This window comes from Miscanthus floridulus, chromosome 2 (genome assembly GCF_019320115.1).
Source record: "Miscanthus floridulus cultivar M001 chromosome 2, ASM1932011v1, whole genome shotgun sequence".
Classification (NCBI taxonomy): Eukaryota; Viridiplantae; Streptophyta; class Magnoliopsida; order Poales; family Poaceae; genus Miscanthus; species Miscanthus floridulus.
This window is the reverse complement of record NC_089581.1, coordinates 24,729,797-24,735,396: the sequence shown is the minus strand read 5'-3', so window position 1 is coordinate 24,735,396 and position 5,600 is coordinate 24,729,797.

The window sequence follows — 5,600 nt, the reverse complement described above, 5'->3', positions numbered from 1 at the left end:
CCACAATTCCATCCACCTGCACCCAAGTTTAGGCCTCCACCCCCAAAAGCTCAGAATGGCATGCCTCAGAAAGCGTTCCATAAGGCATTCACTATTGCCTTACCCAAAGGAAATGGCAGTCAGGGAAGCTCCACCGGACCTAGGAGTAATCAACCCTATTTTAATTGCAACCAAGTGGGGCATTGGGCCAAGGAATGCCCCCATCCAAAGAAGAATGGCAACTAGAATCAAAATAATTAGAGGCAGGTGAACACAAGGGCACGTCCGGGATACGTGCATTATACAGCCATTGAGAAAGTGCCCGTAGGAGAAGTTGTCACGGCTGGTATGTTTCTTGTTAACAAGCATCCCGCTATTGTTTTAATATATTCGGGAGCTTCTCATTCTTTTATGAGTCAAGCATTTGCATCTAGACATGATCAAAAAATAATTGAAGTAAGCAAGGGTGGTTACAATATAAGTTCAGCAGGTGCTACTATTTCTATAAATAAGATAGTCAAAAACATGCTCATCTCTATATTAGAGAGGGAGTATACAACAGATTTGATAATATTGCCTGGGTTATCAATAAGTGTAATCTTAGGCATAAATTGGATGAAGGATCATGGTGTTCTCATTGACACTAGCACTCATACCATTATGTTGAGAGAACCCAAGGGAGGGAATGCTTTTCTAGTACCACTCTCCCAAAATTTTGAACTGCAACATTTAGCTTGTGCTATCCAAACCACTACCCTTTTTGATATCCTTGTGGTTTGTGAGTTTCCGGATGTATTTCTAGAGGAGTTACCAGGTTTACCACCTAATAGGGATGTGGAATTTAAGATTGAGTTAGTGCCAGGTACGGCACCTATCTCAAGAAGGCCTTATAGAATGCCACCAAATGAGTTAGCAGAACTTAAGATTCAGTTATAGGATCTATTGGACAAGGGTCTTATTCAACCTAGTTCATCTCCCTAGGGCTATCCAGCATTGTTTGTGAAAAAGAAGGGCAAGTCACTGAGAATGTGTGTAGATTACAGACCACTCAATGCTGTGACCATCAAGAACAAGTACCTGTTGCCTCGCATCGACATCTTGTTTGATCAGTTGGCAAAGGCAAAGGTATTCTCCAAGATTGACTTGAGATCAGAGGACATATCTAAAATTGATAAAGCCAGAGGACATACCTAAAACTGCTTTCTCTACTAGGTACGACTTATATGAGTATTTGGTTATGTCTTTCGGACTAACAAATGCTCCTGCCTACTTCATCTACCCGATGAATTCGGTATTCATGCCCGAGCTTGATAAGTTCATGGTCATGTTTATCGATGATATATTGATTTATTCGAAAAATAAGGTAGATCATGAAGAGCATCTGAGGATTGTTCTATCCAAATTGAGGGAGCATAAGCTATATGTGAAATTTAGCAAGTGTGAATTTTGGTTGAGCAAAGTACCTTTCTTAGGTCATATCTTATCAAGAGATGGAATCTCTATAGACCCATCAAAAGTACAAGAGGTCATGGGATTGGAAGGCCCCGACTTTGATTCATGAAGTTCAGAGTTTTCTAGGGTTAGCAGGATATTATCGTCGTTTCATTCTAAATTTCTCAAAGATAGCTAAGCCCATGACCAGACTACTTCAGAAAGATGAAAAGTTCAATTAGACACTAGAATGTGAAGCAGCTTTTCACACCCTCAGAACTCTATTAACTACAGCGCCTGTCTTAGCACAACCTGACATTGAGAAGCCTTTCGATGTGTTTTGCGATGCATCAGGTATAGGTTTGGGGTGTGTGCTTATGCAAGAAGGAAGAGTTATTGCATATGCTTCTCGGTAGTTGACAAAACATGAAGTCAACTACCCTACACATGATTTAGAACTTGCAGCAGTTGTTCATGCATTAAAGATATGGAGACATTACTTATTGGGCAATGTATGTCATATATATACTGACCACAAAAGTCTCAAGTATATCTTTACCCAACCAGAGCTGAACATGAGGCAGTGAAGATGGTTAGAATTGATTAAGGACTACAATTTGGAAGTGCATTACCATCCGGGGAAAGCCAATGTAGTAGCCGATGCACTTAGTCAGAAATCTCATTGTAACACTGTGGAAGCATTGTTAGAAGATGGCTTCAATTTGTTACATCCTATTGTACTGCACAATATCGCTATCAATTGTTCACTTGAGAGCAAAATCATAGAGCTGCAGCAGACAAATGTTGGTATAAGTCACATCAAGAGAAAATGCAAGAGCAAGAAACCAAATATTTCAGATTAGATGAAAAGGGTGTACTATGGTTTGAGGACTGACTTGTGGTACCGAAAGACCGTGAGCTTAGAAATCAAATTTTAGATAAAGCTCATTCATCCAAATTGTCAATCCATTCGAGTAGTAGTAAGATGTACCAAGATTTGAAAACCCATTTTTGGTGGACTAAGATGAAGAAAGAGATCGCAGCCTATGTCGCTAGGTGCGACAACTGCAGCAGAGTAAAAGCTGTTCATATGAAATCTACCGAATTACTCCAGCCATTACCTATTCTAGGTTGGAAATAGGAAGAAATCAGTATGGACTTTATCACAGGCCTTCCAATGACACCGTAAGGTCACGATTCTATATGGGTCATTATAGATCATCTCATCAAGCCAGCATATTTTATACCCGTGAACATAAGATATATAGTTGGGAAATATGCTGAGTTGTATGTTTCTCACATTGTGAGGCTACATGGAGTACCTAGGACTATAATCTCAGATCGAGGACCATAGTTTGTAGCTCGTTTCTAGGAACACTTGCACCAGGCTTTGGGAACTAAGCTAATTAGAAGTTCGGCATACCATCCACAGACTTTCGGATAGATAGAGCGAGTGAACCAAATCTTAGAAGATTTGCTAAGAACTTGTGTTATATCTTCCAAGGGTTCATGGGAGAAATGGTTACCTTTAGCTGAGTTCTCCTACAACAACAGTTATCAAGCAAGCATCAAGATGGCTCTGTTTGAAGCCTTGTATGGCAGAAAATGTAGAACTCCATTGAATTGGATTGAACCTGGTGAAAGGAGATACTTTGGTATTGACTTTGTCAATGAAGCTAAAGAGCAAGTGCATGTTATCCAATAGCATATGAAGGCAGCTCAATCTAGACAAAAGAGTTATGCTGATAAAAGAAGAAGACCACTGACTTTTGAAGTAGGTGACTATATATACTTGAAAGTATCACCCATGAAAGGGGTGAAGAGATTTGGAATGAAAAAGAAGCTTGCACTTAGATATGTAGGACCATACTAGATTATGGAACGGAAAGGAAATGTCACTGATAAGTTACAGCTTCCACAAGAGACGAGTGCAATATTTGATGTCTTCCATGTTTCTCAGTTGAAGAAATGTCTTCGTGTACCTGAAGAAGCTATTGCACCCACCAACATGAAGCTTCAATTGGATTTGTCCTATGAAGAAAAACCAATCTGAGTGTTAGAAGAGATGGAAAGAGTAACACGGAGTAAGATCATTAAGTTCTATAAGGTGGTGTGGAACAATCACAGTGAACAAGATGCTATGTGGGAATGCAAGGATTATTTATGAGAGGTTTATCCCGCCTTTTTCCAAGAATGGTAGGTCTCGCAAATCTTAGAATGAGATTTTTATAAGGGGGAGGGGCTGTAACACCCTAGGTGTTAGCCTTGCATAAATTGACTTGCATTGTATGAGCATGAGCATCAAACATTCATATTGAAGCTTTTACAATTGAAACATGTGTTTGAAACATTTGCAACATTGCTTGTTATTTCATGTTTCCATGTGTATATGCATATGATCATGAGTGGATACATGTAAATGATTTATGTGAGTCACTAAAACACATTAGTTACACTTAGGTTAACAAATGGAACATTGTTCATGAAGGTCACCTTTCATGATCAAGTACTTAAGTGATGTTATATATGTTGACCTAGATAGCCCTATGTGTGACCAAGGCATGAAATGAGTGTGTGACCTTACCAATAGCTTAAACATGTTTAGAAGATCATGATGAACAACTTTGGTATTCATGGTTAGGGGTAAATGGGTCACTAGGGCATGTTTGACCAAGTTTGAACTAGGTGCTAGAGACCTTGCATGTAGGTAATCACTAAAGCAAAGTTGTAGTATTTGATATGGGGAACAACTTTTATTTTTGGGTCATGAGATAATAAGGTGCATAGCTTAGTCTTTTGGAGCTCACAAAAATCATTAATGCATTGTTTACTACACTTAGAAAAATTTTCTAAGTCTGGACGCTTGGACAGTCTGATGAGCTAACTTTGGGGATGATTTAACTCAGTCTTGGTTGAGAGTTGGAGCATGATCCTTTAATAACAATTGAAACTGGTACATAGAGCTACAAGTTTGTTATAGACTGTTTTCGATTTTGCTTCGCGGTTTAGGAGAACGAGCGTCACCAAATCTCGCTGTTAGGCTGCTCGTTCAGTGCTGATGTCTGAACTGAACCGGCATCAGTGGCCGACCGATGCTAGAATAGGGCCGCCACGTGGAGCCACACGCGAGTCACGCGTCACCGGCGCCCTGCCCAGCGTAGCCACAACGGGCCCGAGCACACTACAACAAGCCCCACACTCGCCCACACTGTCCTGCGCTCCCATTTCGTGTTCGGCTTCCTTCTTTGCCCCAGCACAGCCACCGCAGCGGCCGCCAGTGCCATTGCTGTCACAGCTACTCCGCTGAGCTTGCCTGCGCTCACCGCTGCCCTAGTTTCCAATCGGTCGCACTCGTAGCTCCGCCTCACCCTTCTCCACTATTTCCACCTTGCAACGCCCGCAATCGTGCCTTAGGTAAGCTGCCATCAGCATTGCGCCACCGCGGGTGCGTCATCGCCAGAGCGCCACCGTGTCGCGGTGCATGTGGCCTAGCTCCACCGTAGCATCCACCGCGTTGTGGTCACCTCCTTAAGCTCCGTTGGGCCTCCCCATAGACTAGGAAACCATCGCTTTGCTAGGATTTGGCTAGAGTTGGCTGGCGTACCGTCATGCCATCACCGTCGCCCACCATGGTCGTCGGTGAGGTGCTTCCGTGCTTCTTCCGGCCATGCAAAGACCACCACCGGATGCGGACTGATGAGTAGATCGAGTAGGTGTAGTCGCTACCACCGATGAGCTCACCGATGACAAGCCGTGGCCAACCAGCGTCGAGCATCACCGCCGGCTCTGTTTTGCCTCACTGACCGATGGGGCCGACTGACCAGTGGGTCCCCATTGTGAGTGACTGTACTGTAGAAAACTAGTGCATTTATTTTCTGTTTTATGTGCATCTTTGAAAATAGATAAGTTGAGCTGTGTAGATCCAAAAATTGTGACCTAAATTTTGTAGTGTTCCTTAGGAAGTGTAGTATTTAGGAAAAATATGATATTAGCATTTGTAGTAGAGTTTTTGGAGGATTTAAATTGAAACTTGAAATGTGTTTTTGAATATATGTAAATTTGTTTATTTTATATCTAGAGTTCCTGTGCTCCAAAAATTATGAAATTTTTGTGGTAAGCTGTCCTTGACAAGTATAGGCTCTGGTAAAAATTGGAGGGTCAGTGCATGTATAGATTTGTAGTTATAGATT